Here is an 18,408-nt window from a genome sequence, read left to right as displayed (position 1 = left end):
CAGCTTGTCATAACAAGAACATAACTTATGTTTGAGTGTAATGACCCTTTAGTGAGTCGGCGGTAATACACAGTAGTAAAACTAAAGCACATTGCAACACACACTGGGTCCTCACTGAATAAGCGGGAGGAATATGTCTTTGCATGAGCAGTGTTGCTGCTCAGGAATGTGGCACTCTAACATGAATCACACCAGGACATCATGGATGAACTCGTGTAAAGAAAGAGAGGTCAAGTTTGTGTGCCTATTCCCACTCGTATGATGTAGATAAAGCATGAGGATATGACAAGTGAGAGGGGCACGCTGATGGCAGAGTTATGCAGACATAACAATAATAATAATAATAATAATAATAATAATAATAGTAATAATAATAATAATAATATGGTAACAACTTATAGGAAAATCCAACACTGTGTGACTCCACAAAGACATGTATATATCTTCACTCATCCCAGCCTCTGAAACTGTGACACGTCGCAGAAAAAGTTCTCTCCTTTGATGCAGCAGAGCAAAGTTTTTGTGTCCAGTTGGGTTGAGTGCGTTTCATTACAGCGCTTCAGGATTCAATGTGTGGTTCCATTTGTTCATTTGTTTATACAATAGAAAGTCTGGCTACTATTTGACATTATTTAATCTAATATTTTGCTACACGGGAGATGACTTTGAACCAGCATTCTGGTCCGGAGTTTTCTGTGCACAGTTTTCTATTCTAAAAAGTAGATCTTAATGTTAATATGAACAGTTAATGGTCATGAGCATTGTTGGCCTCCATGTGCTTCATACCATTTATAATGTTCCCATTTTCTGTATATATATGTGATAGTGCTCATCTTTATGGGATTAGAATCCCTGTAAAATGTGTTCCCAGCATCTTCACTGAAAAGATCAGACTATTATAAAATATTTAGAAACTACTCCACAAACCTCATGTCGTCATATCCATCTTTGATAAGAGTACATTCTTTAATGTAACTGTCAGAAAGCTGTTCCATACGGGCTTGCTGTGTGAGCTGTACAGTACATGTATGAGCATGCGTGTGGGGTTATATACCGACATGTAAGAGAAATGAGCAACTACATACAGGAATGAGTTCCCAAACAGCCGTAAGAATGTGTGCCTCTAGGTGTGCATAGTTCATGCAGTGAATGTGGAGCCCTGATATGTCTCTTAATCAGATGGAGAGCTGAATTTATTTGCTTGGCCTTCTATCAGGTGCCATATTTTTATTGACCATTGCCAAAGTGCTCTCCAGTCACCCTGTTACAGTGAGCTGGTCTCTGTGGTGGTCAGGGGTTGTGGGCTGAACGGTGTGCTTGTATTAGTCCAGAAGCTTTACTAGCATTTTTTAAGAGCCCATGAGAGTTAGTTATAGTTTTATTTGCTTTTAAAGCCACCCCCACCCCTACCACCTCCTGAGTAGCCACCTATTAAACTGAAAGAGAGTTGAGAGTTAAAGGAAACAGATAATAATATCATTTCTGGTTCTATAATACAAAGCAATACACAACCATTACCATTATGAACCTAGACCTTGATACACTCCACGCTGCACACTGGCACAATCATGTAAAATGCATCAGGACTGTCAAATATACACAGTGAAGTGAGGTATAGCCCTATATATTTTAATGCAACACCCAGGGGCCACTGATGCTGAGCTGGGTCTTTCACTGAGGAACTACAACTCACTGGGACACTGGGAGAACCCACTGGCTGGAAAAGGGCCACTTCCTTCAACATTATCATTACAGCATCTAGTGCGGGCACCGTAAGAGGCTGTTCTCAATGATAAGTGGCAGCACATTACCATGCACTTACACCAGCAGCAACTTTGTTGTGGTGCAGCCACTATTTTTTAACTGATGTCACAGCAGTTAAAAAGGGGCATTGTTGCTCTAGCACAAAAGGCTTTGCTTATAGTTTTTATGGCAAAAAAACAACGGGACTGAAATGGGAAAAAACAAAACATTGACAGTTTTAGAAACATAAGTGTCACACAAAATTTATGTCATAATCAATATAATAATTTTTAACTGCGATCCGATTTTTGAACATTTGTATTTAAATACATTTGGAATGTAAATATGATCCTGATAAACTTTGAGTTCAAATAAAATCTTGACTCTTGAATATGTTATATATTAGTATGGTACTAGTAGTGTAAAAGGTAGAATCTGGAGGTTCAACCAAACAAACGTATTCTAATTCATGTAAACATTGTCTGACTCATGACTAGTGCAGCTGAGGCATTTCAAACATACACAAAGACACACAATTCACAACAGAGGCTGAAAAAAATGGAGAACATAAGTGAGCGCCTGCATAGTCTCTCCCAGCAGTATGGATGAACAACACACACAAAAACACAATTCAAGGCAAAAAGACACTTGCACACCACTATGCAGAGAATCAGGGCGTAATTTATGGTCTGTATAATCTGCTGTGAAAACTGCACACGCAACACCAAAGCTGAGTAAAGCTGCTGACATGCAGTCCTCAACTGCCTTCCTGTCATTGTATATAAACCGATGATAAACAGCTGTGGTGCGGCTCAAATCCTTGCATACGAGTGTAAACATGTAACAATTAAACATCACAGATGCATACACATTTCAAGGTTGCATTGATATACCACATACATATATATATAGTGTATGCACATATTAACACAAGAACAGACATCTATAATTTTATATTACTCCATGTCCTGTCATGCACACATATCTTTTCTCCTGATGCCCTTCACATACAAGCTCTAATCTCTTCTACATTCCTCTGTCAGGCTGCCCTGGAATCACAGCAGCCTTCCTCAATGTGATCTATGTGTTTGATACCATGCAGCTAACACACACGGTCATTGATACAGAAGATGAGAGTGGAGCAAATGTTTACATAATGCCGTATGGTTTCTTTCATTGAAATGAATTGTATAAATGTTCCCAGGCACTGACAATGCATACATGACACATCTTGCATGAATGTGTACAAACAGGGAGGGTGATAGAGCGCGGACGGATAACAAGTGGAACAAACAGGATTGTGAACTTTCTGTGTGCTGTCATGTTACATCAAAGAAAAAAACTCACATACTTGCTTACTGCACAGACACTTATAATGCTGAGGGATGGACTACTGCAAACGAAAAACAGATTTGGATGGAATGTAAAAATCTATGATGTGTTAGAGTCTATACAAGCGCATGGAAACCCTGGAGCCTGGAACTAAGCCATTAATGTACATCTTTTCAAAGCGTTTCTAAAAATTCCCTTTGCATCTTCTATTGCTATATCTGTCTGATTTACCATTATGTGATGTCCAAATTCATTTTGACATACCGAAGGGCCAATAGGTAAGGGCTGTAAATAGGGCAGCTCCTGATGGAATGTATGTGATCACTTACATTAGGTGGGAAAGTAAGCAAAAAATCTGGGTCACATGGGCTTAAGACTGTGTTTGGCATGCAGCGGGCCGAGAGAAGGAAGGGTCAGGGGTCATGGGGCACAAGTGACTGTAATTGGAGGTGACAGCAAATGCTGAATTAATAATCGGAAAAAGCAGCAAATGGCAGCGTGAGGTCATTGTAGATGAGCGGACAGCACAGTAAACACGGCCACAGGGGATGGCAAATACTCTGCATGACATACAGTGACACTCTGGTGTGGACATGAATAGACAGATATGCACGTTAGAACGCGCGCACACACACACACACACACACACACAAACATGTACAAAGATGCCTGCACTCAAGATTCAAACAGGTCAGTGACAGAAAGTAAAATAGGCACCAGTTGTTGTAAAGGCTGAAAAAAAGAATTGACATGATAGTAACACTACACACACACACACAGTATTAGTATAACTATAAATACATGCATGCACCAGGGATCTATGGTGTGGGTGATGTTAGTGCTACATATCACCATGTCATGAACAGCTGTTGGTCAGTGGCAACAGCATTATAACTCAGTGTGCTGCTAATGCCACTGAGTGTATTGAAACTAGCTACACGGTTATGTAAATGGTACATCTGACACACCTTAGCTTAGTGCCAGTAGGCACCCACAACAAGGCCAAAGTAACAAATATCGAAGAGCAATAAACACAGCAGGTATCCAGTCAATCGCTACCATGTCGTTAAATGACATGCATGATTTTGTAAATGTTATTCCTTTCCTGAAAATGTCATTTCAGTGTGGCCAATATGTGTTGCACCTGCTGTTTCAAATAACATCGCAGAATTTCACCATTTCAGATTAAGACATACAACCTAGATTTTTGCTGTAATGACGTAAACGAAACCAATTTGGAGTCATACAGAAACCACTACACAGAAAAGCTACAGGCTGGCAGCCCAGAGTGGATTGTCAGTCTTCAACAGAACACAGTGAGCTCTGACTCCAAGCTGTATGGCTTTGCAGTAGTACACATAATGGAAGTCGCTGAAGCACGATGCATTGAATTTTTTATGAGGACAGCAGCGTGGGTGGATATATAAGAAGGAATGAAAGGACATCACAGGAGTGAATGAGCGTGCATACTACACATTTTTAGACCACTTTTGTGTGTGTGCATGTGAGTGTGTATGTGTGGTCTTAAGTGGAGTGATGCACATGTAAGAAGCTTGCTCATATTCCAACAAGTGTCTGAGTAAGTGGGTGGTGTGTGTGGTCATGCATGTAACCTGTGTGTGTGTGTGTGTGTGTGTGTGTGTTTATACGTGTGTCAAATTCATGTTCTGAACAGGATTTGCATGTCATCTATGAGTCCTGAGGGAGTGCCTTACTGCTTTTACTGTATATTACAGCAGCTGATGGGATGGATTTTGCATATAGAGCAGACCACATGGCACATGGATGGGGGAGGGGGGGGCGTTGTTCATTTTAAGAAAATATGTATGTCACAGCAATGTGATGCCATGACCCCAAAACATTCATCTAAAAATAGAATTTACATGCAGCAATACATTTTGGTCACTTTTGGTTTTCCACAGGGCAGACTTGTGAATTGTACCTAGGCAATATTTTAACACTGCAGACGCATTTCTTGTACGTGAGATGATGGACCAAAGAATGTAACATCGTCTAGGCTCTAAAGAAGCTGCTGCAAAAATAGATAAAACATAGATTATAGGTATGATGGATTATTTCTTAATCCCTTTGTCTTCTACACCTTTTACATAAGTAAAGTGTAATACAGGTGTTCTTCCAATTATCTGACCCACACTACCTCAGCACCGCTTCCACCTGTGTTGCTTCAAAGTGAAAAGAAACATAGTCAGTTGGAGCAGTGTGGGTGAAAAACAGCAGAAGGTGAGAGCTACTTCTTGATAACAGCCAGAAAATGTGGCTCAAGAGGGTTAATGGGTGCAAAGTGCACATCTAGGACGGGGAGAAACCAAAGCCATTTTGCCAAGGCCCCCTGTAGGGTGAATCCACTTGTCAGCGAAGCAGGCTGGGTGACATTTCTGCTTCACCCCTGAAAGGTCAGCCTTTAATTATCTGAAATGCCAGCAAGCACTGCACCTGCAAAAAATAAACCTCCGGATGAGCTGCGTGTGTGTCAGGTGAAGATGGTAGCTTTCTTCCTTCTCACAAAATGAGCACTACTGTGGCTGTCCGTGCAGAACTGGACCATCTGCCCACCTGCATGCATGCATGCATATGGGCCGTAAACACACATACACAGTGAAATCATGACAGACGCACCCCCCCACACACTAGCTAACTGTGTCAACCAAAGTCAATAAAACCTACAACTAAAGTTGGCTGTCCAGCCTCACCTTCAATAGAGAGTATTAGATGAAGCGTGTTAAACCCCCGCACAGCAGTACAGGTAGATAGATTACAGACCTACAGAGGATGTTGTCCTGCTAAATAAGTGTCACCTGCACTATAAGTCACAGATGAGATTACACTTTCCACTTTATCTTCAATTACAATTAAGAACCATTAATTATGGGATGTCCGGAGTGTTCTACAAAATAATGAGTTCAACAAAGCAGTTTATTTCCAGTGAGAATGCAAGAGTGAAAAAACATACAGGCATATCTGGCAGTGCATGACATGCAGCGTTTGTTTTTGAGTTACTCACTGTAGCTTTTCAGCTTGGTCAATATTTGCAGGGGGCTATGGTAACAGCAAAGCTCCCACACCCGCAGAAACACACTACCCCGTATGATTAACACTCTGCCTCAAACACACAGAAAACCCAACTCACTGCCCAGAAAGTCCCACTTGTGCTCTAAGGAGGTCGGAGAGACAAAGGGACATAGATCATCAGTGCGGACGGCGTGTGGCGAGCTCCTTGTGTCCAGGTTTTTCCGGCATTTTTCTTTCGTTCTGAGAAAACATGGAGGGCCGGTCCCTATTGTTTACACAGCTGGCTCCATGGAAAGGATTGCTTAATATGAAATATGAAGAGTGTGGAGAGGTGAGAGTGACAGAGCTGGAAAGAAAGGAGGGGAAAGAGCCAAGTGAGCTGGGCGGGGTGGGGGCGGATAAAAGGCCATCGCAGAGGCAGAGTTAAAGGCTAAATATGCTCTGGATTGAGAAGACATAGGAAGTTAGCAATAGAGTCTGAGAAATGTGCTGAGAGAGAAGGTGGTAAAAACTCTTTAAGCACTCAGGAAGAAGAAAGTACTTCTCTAAAGTGAAGATGTGTGCACACAGAAGGTTAAGGGAGACGAGATGAGAAGCAAAATCAGAGCAAACATAACATGGAGGAGAAAGCCTGAAGGGATCCTAGCGGTGAGGGATTTGTGCCTCCTGCGGTCTGGGGTCCATCGTGCATGTTATTCTTCTCCAACAGTGACACACAGCTTCCCCTCCCTGAGTCCTGCCGCATCAGCCCCCTTCGTACTGTCCTGACAATTTCTTGTTTCCTTAGGCACTTCACTTATGCTCTTGCATAATTTATCAGACAAAACCTCGGGCTCAGTTCCTTTGATGTGTTATTTGGATTTGTTCTTAAAACCAGCGCTGCAGGTTAGTCTGTTTTCTCACACTCAGGAGCAGAGTGCCTAGGGACGACTATACTATCAGAATAGTATCACTATGAAAAGGAAAGCAGCCATTACCTTGAGACTTTAAGACACCACACAAACATCACTTTATTCCTCAATATGTGACACTGGCCTGTATATGAGTGTGATATCATGATGACCCAGCTATAAAAATGCATTATACATAATACACATAATGTAGGGCTGCAACTTGCAATAATAGTCATTTTGGCAAGACATCAGCAATAGTAAAAAGTACCAATTACAATTTACGGAAGACCAACTTGCCTTATTTTAAGAGCTTGTTTTATATAACTGACAGGCAAAATCCAAATACATTTATGATATAATCATAGAATACTGTGATAAATGGCAAACATTCAGTCATGACCATCATAATATGAGCTGAAAACAGAAATAAATTATTCAGGTAATTACTCAAAATATGCTGGAGGTCACCTGAAGCAACAGAAGAATGGGTTGCAACAACATGTTGGCACAAACAATCTACTTGGGTCTGCTTTTTATATAGAGGACCTATTCAGAGTCAAAGAAAGTGAAATAGGAAAATTTAATTTGAAAAAAAGGCCAGTAGAGTGCACTTCTCTGCTGGTAACAATAATGCACTGTTTAGTACGAGTAAAAAGTGTGTCTCCAAAAGTGTGGCAGCACATTTATTAGTGTGTGTGTGTGTGTGTGTGTGTGTGTGTGTGTGTGTGTGTGTGTGTGTGTGTGTGTGTGTGTGTGTGTGTGTGTGTGTGTCTCAGTCAACCTCCAACCTTGTTCCAGTTAGCGGGAGAGGCCCAGCACAAATGAAGTCCATATTTTTGAGAAGGAGTCCAACAGACTCATTGCCCCCTACCAGCTGACACACACACACACACACACACACACAAACCATCTACAGTCAAAACACTTAAGCTGACATATTACATATGCATAAACATAGATGGGTGCACACACCTTCACCAAGACATTTACATCACTCTCTATTCTCGTAAGGGAACAAAACACAGCTGGCTCAAGAGGATGTTTCATTTTTACTCCAGCCAACACACACTACTGTGTGTGTGTGCGTGTGTGTGTATGCACCACTTCAGCATGCGCTTGCCCATAAGGTTGTGTCACCTTTGTGTACCTATTCAGGATATTTGGCTAATGATGTTATGTGAAACACTTCAGCACATTTCAACACAGAAGATCCAATGACACGAGAGCAGATGACGTACTAAAGTGCAGGGCCCCTTCCTGTTTATGCCGCCACTCGCACACAGGAGGATCAAACAAAATCTACTCCTGAGAGTGGGTGTGCCCCCTTAAAGGAGGCAATCTGTGGTTCCCTCAAATGATAATACCAGTGTTTTTACACATACATGAACCAATAGGAAAGTAGACAAACACTTGAAAACCAAGGACACCACAGCGTTTATTATGATATATTTTAATTTATGTTAGCATCTTTATATTTTTCTTTGGTTAAATTAGTGTATTATTGGCAATAGAACAAGAGTTAAAATTCAATACTGCCATATATTGTGATACAGTTAATGAGGGGATATGCTGTTGCAACTTTATCACAATTTTATATCCTTGTTTATTGTGGTTTCATTACTAATATTAGAAATGCTGCTGATACTACCTAAATTATGGTATTGGATAACTGCAATTGTGCAAGTCTATGCACCAATCTAATGCTACGTAATTTTTACATAAACATTTTTTTAAACTCAGTATTGATCAATGTACAAATTCAGTTTATTGGAATTAACACGAGAAAGAGAAAATGGTATGGAAACGTCATATATTAATGCAGTACAATACTCGTACAATACTACTTTGTTTTTAACACCACTTGAACAAGTTTAGATCTTGGTCTGGTTTTATTACAGAACACGTTTATAGTCACATAGGTTAAGCTACAATTTAATATTTAACTAAATGCTAAACAGCAACCATTAATTTACTTTATCATAATTATCATAATTGTGATATTTCACTGATACAGACTATCAGTTTCAATACTCAGTACTACTCACACAAGCACGGTGTGACAAAATGGCAGCAAATAGAAGAAAAAGATGTTAAACCTGCATCACTGACACTGTTCAAAAGTTTTAGTGGCTGATTGTGAGTGACAACATGTTAACTATAAAAATAGACCAGTCTCAGCAGTGTGCAGTAATCCAGCTGCTTGGAATGGTTGTACCTCCATGTCAGTCAGGTTGTGCATTGTGTGATGAGCAGCCAACCATCAGTGTGCACACGCCAGATGACAGCATTACAGAGTTGCTGCTGCTCATTCTGATACTGGTTTGCATTTAACTCGCTCTGCAAGTAATTCTTCCCCATGGAGGAGAAGCGCATATTTCCAAAGCTCACCACTCGTGGCATCCACAAGACAGGCACACCAACAGGAGTACTATGTGGGCCACAGCGAGATCACTCTGCCTGCTGCTATGTGTCTGTGTGTGTGTATTGATGTGTGTTTGCGCTTATATGAAACCATAGAGTGGAGGCATGGTTTTGTGGGTCAGGGCAGAAATAGATGACAACTACAGACTGATGGTCAACATGCTGTGACCTCTCTTGGACACAAGCATAAGCTTACATAGGTCGGGTGTGAATGAGATTGAGCTGCTGGAGGATGTCCAAAGGTCACTGTAAAAACATTAAAGCTGCAAGATTAAGAGCATAAATTAGCCACACGCACACTCTAATGTGTGCATATATGTTGGACATCTGGAAGCAAGCAAAACAATGTACGAATGTGCAAACAACAGCTGGATTCATCTTTATCCTGTTTAATAACAGGGTTCGTGATCAGAGGGATCTTATACATGTGTCCTTGTCCGTGTGTGTATGAGAAAGAGAATTTGATAGAAATAAAGCAAGACATGGTGGTAAAGAACAAAAAACGCGTGCACACACACACATATACATACTCTCTCTAGAGACAGAAGGAGAGAAAGCAAACAAGAGCAAAGCTGTGATACTGATCTTTTATACTTCTCCTGCTTTCCATATTCCCCCCTTTCTTTCCAGGCACACTCTCTCATATTCACACTCAAGGAACAAATATCCAGCATCAAGCATAAGCCTCACTTCTCTTCCCTTGCCCGCTCTCCAGGAGTCATAAAACTCACATTTAAAAATGCATGGGCTCCATAAGCTGCCAGGCCTATCTATTAACTGTGTTATAGTGTGACTGGCTATAGCCGCTGACGGCAGCCAGGGAATGCTGCTGTCCATTAAGGGAGAGAGAGAGAGAGAAGGTGGGGGGGAATGAGGGATGAGAGAAAAGACAGAATTTACTCATTTCTCTTTCTACCATGGCACTGCAATCTGATTCCTAAGTGTTTGGCGTTTTGGGCATGGGGGAGTCAGTGACTTCAACATGTAAGCCTGCATAGGTATAAAGGTACACTTGTGTGGTTTGTGTGTGTGTGTGAGCCCACGGCTGAGGCGAAAAGTAATTGTTTCGACTGTTTCTGGAAGATTTTCCCCAGAGTCCTCAGGCGCTCACCAGATGACTATTGATTGGTTAATTGATTGATTGGCATCTGGCCGACAGTGAGTCAACAACATCATCACTCTTCATGCTGGCCGAGGCACCACCTCTCCACCACCCCCACGCACACCCCTCTTCGACCCCCCTCCTGTCTGCCAGGCTTGCTTATCATGATGCTTTACAACATTGAAATAGTGGATAGTGGCCATTTAAGAAGCAGCTGAATTTCTCAGAGGAACTCCCTCATAATAATCCACTTTCAGGAGCTTAAATAAATGCTTGTTCGTGCAGTCCACAGTAGGGGTAGGTGTACGTGGTTTTTAACTGCAGTCACTGATGTCATTTTATAGCTGCCATACAGTTTTTGGCTCCATGTTTCAACCTGTCATTTTGTGCTGGTTTGACTGTAGGATAAAATGGAATAACAAAGTATGGACCTTTCCTGGAAACATCTAATGTGCCTATAAGGATGAAAAGAGAAAATGGCTCCACCTGACTACTTTCATTTAACTGTGCAACCCTCTGCACCTAAGTGTCCTTGAGCAAGACACTACCCATCAACCTGCACTTGATAAGAGCATCTGCTTAATGTCTTTGAATTAAAATGTAAATGAGGTTGCAATGGTTTGGGTGAGACTTCAACATGCCAGTGTGCATTTCTTCTTGATGGAGTTTTTTTTTTTTTTTTTTTTTTCTCTCCCTTTAGCTTCACCTCACTGTGCAAGTCAAACTCAGACAATGAAAAAGAATGAGGTCGCACCTAAAGCAGCGGTGACACTCAGGAACACAGCTCCTGTCCATTCAATGGGCCATATAGACAATGTCTGAGGGATTTCAATTAACAGACAATGGGATGACAGGAAATCGAAATATATAGGAAGGGTTGAGACGTACGAGAATGAGGCGATAAGAGCGGCACCTATTCCTTTAGTGGACCATCATGAACAATAGGAGTTAATAGGAAATGTAAAATTATGATGTAGGCACAGTCTAAAGGGGTGAGTGACACCTGGGAGTGAAGCTGTTACATCTTAATGCACTGCTCCCAACAGATGAATCAGCTCCACATAGAAGGGGTGGAAACCATCTGAAGGCCACTAATAGCAGTCGCTGTCAGTCTCACATTAACCTTGAGAACAGCCAGGGGACTGTGTTAGCCCTGTTGACCTCTCTTTTACACACACACACACACCCAGATGCACACAACCCCCATTATGTCCACAAGTATGGCTGAAGGGATACTGTGTGGGTGTGTGTGTTTCTATGCCTTGTGTCTTATAAGCACCATCAGTAGGATTAAATCAGTCCATCACAGGCCGGTGTAACATTATATAGGCTGTCTGGTCTAAGGTGAAACCTTTCTGGTTGCCCCCAGGGTTAGGGCCCATGGTATAACACCGCCTTCACTGATATTGTGTACACAGATGGCCATTTGCATGTACATGCACTACCAGTCAAAAATTTTGGCACACTTTCCTGTTCATTTGAATGAGAAAGTGTGTCCAAACTTTGACTGGTAGTGTACATGCTCTGTGGCTCAGCATGAACCAACAGCCATACAACAATCCATGTCCCTGTGTATTTAAATACGTCCAACAAGATATACAGCTATACAGCTAAATGGAAAAATCTACAAAAACACTAGAGCGCATCAGGTCTGAAACCATATCTGAGACTTTATGAGAACAGCTTTTCAGTTCAGTTCAGTTCATCCTGTGTTTATGTACTAACCAAATTTCACCAACATCCTACTACTCTTGCTGTGGGAAATATAAACAACACGTTTAATCCTTGTAGTACAACTGCTAAAATGCAAAACAAATGGCATCAATGACATGGTATTTTGGAAATAGAGCAAAACGCATAACTTTATTGAAAACTGGCTGCTTTTCTGCTGATTGACCTGATAGACAACCCAGGAGGCTGTGTTGACGGATGGCTGGGCGGGCCAATACACACATGTTTTCAGTCAGCTTTCACTGGCAGGAGGAGAGAGAGAACATGGAGCACCAACTGAGACAGGCTTGGGGAAAGACAAGAGAATGATTCAGAAAACAAAGAAGCATTTATTATTATTATTATTAAATCGTTGGGATGGCCCCCTACAAATGAGTGAAAGAATGATCAAACATAGCATTGACCTAATTTTCTGCCACACATTGCTGAGAGACAGTAAGGAGATCCAAGAAGACCAACACCAGAGAGAAAGCACCAAAAAAGGGTGACATTTTACGCTTGAATGAAGTAGAATGGACATTAGTGTTCAAAAGAAGTGTTGTTGCATGGCTGTCATTTCACACACACTTTTACAAAAATACAGTTAGCTTATTTATAATCAATTGAAAATGTCATGAAATGGCCATCTAATAATTAATTGTCTTGTATAGAGAGCAAGCAAATACTTTGACTGGCTCAGCTTGTGAAGGCAGTTTAATCAGTGATGCCATGGACAGCTCCAGTGCTGAAATGAGGCTGGTAAACAGCACATGGGAGCACAAACACTATGATAATGATATTAGATATTTTGTTGCAACTTTTTCAATTCAATCTACCAGTGAAGTAGTCTGGCATGACCATAATAGACTCACGTTTGCTTTTCTACCATAAAATGCCCTGTTCTCTATGTCCGAAATACTGTTGCACTGTTTACTGTCTCTGCAGTAACATGAAATGAACGTTCCATGTTAAGTGCTAATATAATAAAATAATAAACTGGAGGACATGATGCGAGATGGGTGAGTTTGTTGATTTAAGGCATTTGCTGAAATTACTAATATCTCTGTTTTCTTTCAAACAAGCCTCTCCCATAAACCTGCCAACCCCTTTAGTCCATGGCTGAATCTAATTGCCAACTCCTGTAGTCACTTTCCTATCTGAATGTCCTCACAAGAACTGGACATATGACGGAGCAGAAAGCTTTTAAAGGGGTAACATTTGTGCTTGAATGGCCAGAACATTGTGTGCAGCATTGCCTGTGCCAGTCCATGTTTCCAGTCCACTCGTACTGCTGCTGTGCTACTGGACTAGAGAGATATTTATAGAAAGCTGTTGACAATATCACATCCCCAAACGGGTGTAATCGTATTATACTGGAGGTGCTAAAAGCCTTAAGATGGGAAAGAACGTCACTGGAGGAAACGAACTGAGTCACACAAGCACCATTCCCAGTGAGTCTTGAGAGCAAGAAGCTTAGAGGCAGAGTGGGAGGAGCAGATAAAGAGAGACATACATACAAGCTCAGCATGTAAGGGGAAAAGAGTTGGAGAGGGAAAAGAGAATCACAAAGGAGGTATCAAGAGCTGACAAGGAAGGAAGAGATGCAAATGAAGTTGTTGCCCAGGAGCATGAAGTTTGCTGTTGGAGGGTGTGTTGTTGGTGGCTCAGGTTGGGGGCTCGGCGGCTTTGATGGTGTTTGGTATCGGCAGCTCTGAAGGTTCAAGCCGGCCATAGTGATGATAGATGAAAGACTGAACTTTAATCAGAATGGTGCCTGGAGCATTTTCAGGGAGGTAAACAGGTTAATCAGTCAAGCCCTCCTTCCATCCTCCCTCTCATTCTCCCCTACTCTTTCCTCAGCACATGACCACTTCTGACACTGGCATACCATTCGTCTCTTTCCCATCAGCCCCTCGCCCGGCTCCTTTCCTCCTCCAACACACAGCTTTCATTTTTCCCTTACTTTGCTTCACATCTCCCAAACCATTGGGGGGAATAGCCTAAACCCCTCCCCAGGAGCCTGTATCATCAGGCATATCCCACCATCACATGAAGGAGAACTTGAACATCAAAGCACTCCATCAGGCCGTTTAATATCTCCCAGCATCATCCACTATATATATGAGGTGGGAGAAAATGGAGGCTACACATATCTTGGTTTCTTGCATTATTGCCCCTTCACTAGCCTGTATCATGAGATGGCTAATCGGTGATACCTCCAAATCTAAAAAAAAAAACAAAAAACAGCCTTTAAACAAACCATGCTGAAATCAAAATCCAGTCAGGCAGATACAGGAGTGAAAACTGTAGAAAGAGCAGCCAAGCATTATCCATTGTTCCCACTGCCCCAAGGGTTCATTTATTAAAATGGCCCTGTCCTACTACCTCTCCAAGAGGCCGGCAGGCATATTGGCCAGCATAAGAACTTGTGCAACATGGTGAACAGAGCCAAATTACTGCATGCCTGACCACCGGACATTTTAAACAAGCTACAACTGTAAAGAGGAAACCAGGAGCGAAGAATTCCCACGAGTTTACGGTCCAAGCCACATTCCATGTTTCCGTCATCCATCTCATCCGTACAAACCTCCCCCTCTCTCTCCCAAGAAAAATAAACAATCAACTCTAACAAACCACTTTGGCTAGCCGAGTGTGAACCTTACAAAACCTTTACAGCTCCTGTGGAAAGAAGCCACGTTCAATCTAAAATTACCCACACCACACTGCAGGCAGTTGTTGGTACTCCGGAGAGAAGATTATATTTTGTTGTCTGGGATTTCAACCACAGACTTTGGTGAGCAATCAACAAAGCCCAGCCCTTGCCAAGAGAAACTTCACAGGCGGTTGCCACTCATTTGCTGGCTTGGCTGCTCAACTCAGCTGCATTGTTGCTGCTGAGCATCAATGTTGTCACCTCACTAGTTCCGAAGTGCAGATTAGATTTTAAATAAATGCTCCTCTTGTTCACTTTTGTCCAGGATATTGCAAAAGGATAGTGATTGTGCAATATGAGTTAGGAAACACATTTTACAGGAGGCCTTAAAGGGGAATAGAGGATTGAAAGCTTATTTGGAGATTGTGTCCATGCTTAATGTTCGGAATTCTCTGAGTGCATTTGTGTTATTACCTCCTTCTACCCACCTCCACTTTTGTTAAAGAAAGAATTCAGGATGTTCGCTTGTTTAATGATGTGAGCATCCGTGCTTGGTTTGAAGTACATACTCCACCACCTCAGAGGGAGAAAAATGTTAATGAAGCTATTAATGATAGATCAGTGCATAACTCAAGGTGGCAGCGAGAGAGGAGGAGGACAAGTCGGCAGCCTCAGTAAAAAAAAAAAAAATAGTAAAAGAAACACAAAAAACCCCCAAAACAAACAAAAAAACACCACATACATACTACAAGTAGAGGGCTGTGTGGGAGTTAAGAGAAAAGGGGACTGAAAAGAGCCGGAAGACAGTCGCTCTATTATTGGGGAATGGAAGCTGGATAGCTGACTATATACGCCCACACACTCATGTGCACGCAGGGAAATGCGCAACAGTGCAGATCAGCCAAAATGCATCTGTTCCTGCATGAATATCCACGCATACACAAAACTGGTGCATGCATACATACATACAGACGTGATGAGCTGAAGTCCCGGAGGACTGGAAACATCATGCGAATCTCAAGAGATTTCATTGCAGTCAGAATATGAAATGCTACAGCACTGTAGTGCAGATGAATGCAATTACTACTGGATTAGCACTGCCTACCACCCGTACTACCACGATATTACCTCTTGTTTTTCCCCAAAACCACAATCCAATTCCTGGCATTCAGCACTCATGAAGCAGTGGTCAGAGGAAGTTGGCAATTCAGTAAGGACGCTCATCATTCATGCAAGACTTATGAAATCTGTTTCCTGTGCCTTGTACAAACTCACATCCACCCACACAGAAATCTCCTCTGGTTTTACTTTGACATCTTTAGTGCAGACCATTCATTACTTTGTTTTTCTTTGTTGCACAGCATCAATATCAAGAGAAGCATCCTGTGATACAACGTCTTCTCCCTTCAGTTTTAACTTTAGAAAGTTTGGTTGACATGTTTTCCTTTGATATCATGGAAATGATCACGGTTCATCACTCCTTTATTTGTTCAAAGTGAACCGTTGTTGCAAAACCTGGAGGCAGTGAATTTATTTATAACGCATATAATGCAAACTTCAGACAGTCAGATTCCTAAACTAAACCTTGTTTGATAACTTACAGGTATTTCCAATATCATAAAAAATTCTGACAGATGCATGGAATAATATAATATTTGCCAGTGGGACATGGTGCTGAACACTGAAATACATTTGACATACTCTGAAAAGTGCTCTGGCAATCCCCAAAGCCAAATAATGCACGGCAAACGGAGCCTGTCAAGAGCGGCAGACCAGCTGAAAATGAATTGATGGGATAAAGAGAAGAAAAGCAGGGGGTGACAAACTGAGAGAAACTCTGAGAGGAGGAGAGGAATACAAGAAGAAGGCAGAAGGAGACAGTAATCCACCATGTTGTCCCTTCCAGATGAATTTGTCCTGACAAACAGGAATGACTCATAAACATGCACACACACACAGCCAAGAAAAAGGAGGAAGGGGAAGGAACATATGAGAGTGAGTAAAGATAAATAATCAACTCAGTGGAGCTAAGCAGGGATAGAAACTGATTCAGGAGAGCCTGAGCAAAACTGTTAGGGATGAATAGACAAACAAGCATGAACAATGATTGAAGAAATGAAGAACAATTTAAAAGAGAGAATGCAAAATGGGTAAAGAACGGAAAGAGGGGAGGAAGAAAAGGGGGTATGACAGAAGTAGAGAGAGAGAGAAAACATTGTCCCAAAAAAAAAAAAAAAAAAATCAAGTGAGCAGAGAGGAAAACGAATAGAGAGACAGAAACTCAGAGGTATGCAGAGAATGAATGAAGATCGAGAGTGTGAGGGGAAGATGAGGGGAGGCCTTATTTTCCTCCATCTCAATTTGCACAAAACTTTCATTACCACCAATTTGGGCCTGGAGCCGTAGGCTGGACCATTAGGCGAGCCCAGCATCAATCAGCCTAATCTCCCTCCCAGGCCGCTAAATTACAGCGCCCAGTTGCTTATTAAAATTTGTCGCCCGTCTCCCAACACCGGGCACTGCAGGAGATTAGACATGGGCCCCAGACAAATCTGTTCTAGGGAGGAAGGAAAAGAGGAGGAGGAGGGAAGGATGTATGGGAACAGTGTGTTGTGGGGGGGGGGGCTCTTGCAGAGACAGAGCAGATCATAGTGGGTTTGATTAATAAACTCCTGCAGATCAAGCCTGTACATGCACACACATTCATACACACATATGCACACGCTCCCTTCCCTTCTTTGTATTTCATCCTCTCTTTGTACAGTCATACATCCCATCTCCCATCTCAAATACACTCACCGCCACATGCCCACACATCTCTCCTTCCCCAATGCAGTTTTCCATTCCTGTCAACACCCTGAACACACTCTCTCTCTCACACACACACTTGTGTAGAGAATGTGGGGTTTGTGACACCTCCCATTGCACACTCAATCAAACCGGCGGCCAGATAAGACGCATGATGAATGGTGTAATTGAAGGCGGCGGCAGGGTAATGCTGCATTGCTCTGGGTTTGGGGGGATGAGAAGAAGAGTGGCGAGTGGGTGATTAGCCTGTAGGATTTATTGTTATTGCCTGTCTTATTAAAAAATACTAAGACTGTCTGCCTCGCCTTCTGTAGCACACCTCCAGCGACAGAGCATATAAGGCCCCGCGCTTCAGGATGGATGAGCACACAGCATGATTGCACCTATACAGATTCGGATGGGGGTGTGATTGTACTCATATCACAGATATCCAGCTCAGCTAAGTGTGTGGGTTGCAGGGACAGAGTCAAAATGCAGGAAACAATTATTTACCCATGAAAAAACCTCACATACATTCACATCCAGGAGATTTCTCTCCCTGCTTTTCACCACCCCTCTTGAAGGAGGGGTACTACTTCTCTTTGCAATTGCTATTTGTAGATGGAGACAACAAAAAAAGCAGCTAGAGCAATGGTGGTGAGTGTTCATCTGAAGGTCAGCGGATAAAGGAGAGGAAATTTTCTTTGAGGTTGCTGTGTACTCAACAGAGAAAACAC

General features: G+C 42.1%; 1 protein-coding gene across 1 annotated transcript in view; it reads right to left on the bottom strand.

Annotated features, from left to right (window-relative positions):
- raraa (retinoic acid receptor, alpha a) overlaps window positions 1-18,408 on the bottom strand; it is a 131,516-nt gene that overhangs the window by 74,277 nt on the left and 38,831 nt on the right. The gene's annotated exons all lie outside the window — the stretch shown is intronic.

The sequence above is a fragment of the Echeneis naucrates genome, chromosome 19 (assembly GCF_900963305.1).
Source record: "Echeneis naucrates chromosome 19, fEcheNa1.1, whole genome shotgun sequence".
Classification (NCBI taxonomy): Eukaryota; Metazoa; Chordata; class Actinopteri; order Carangiformes; family Echeneidae; genus Echeneis; species Echeneis naucrates.
This window is presented reverse-complemented; position numbering and strand designations above follow the sequence as displayed.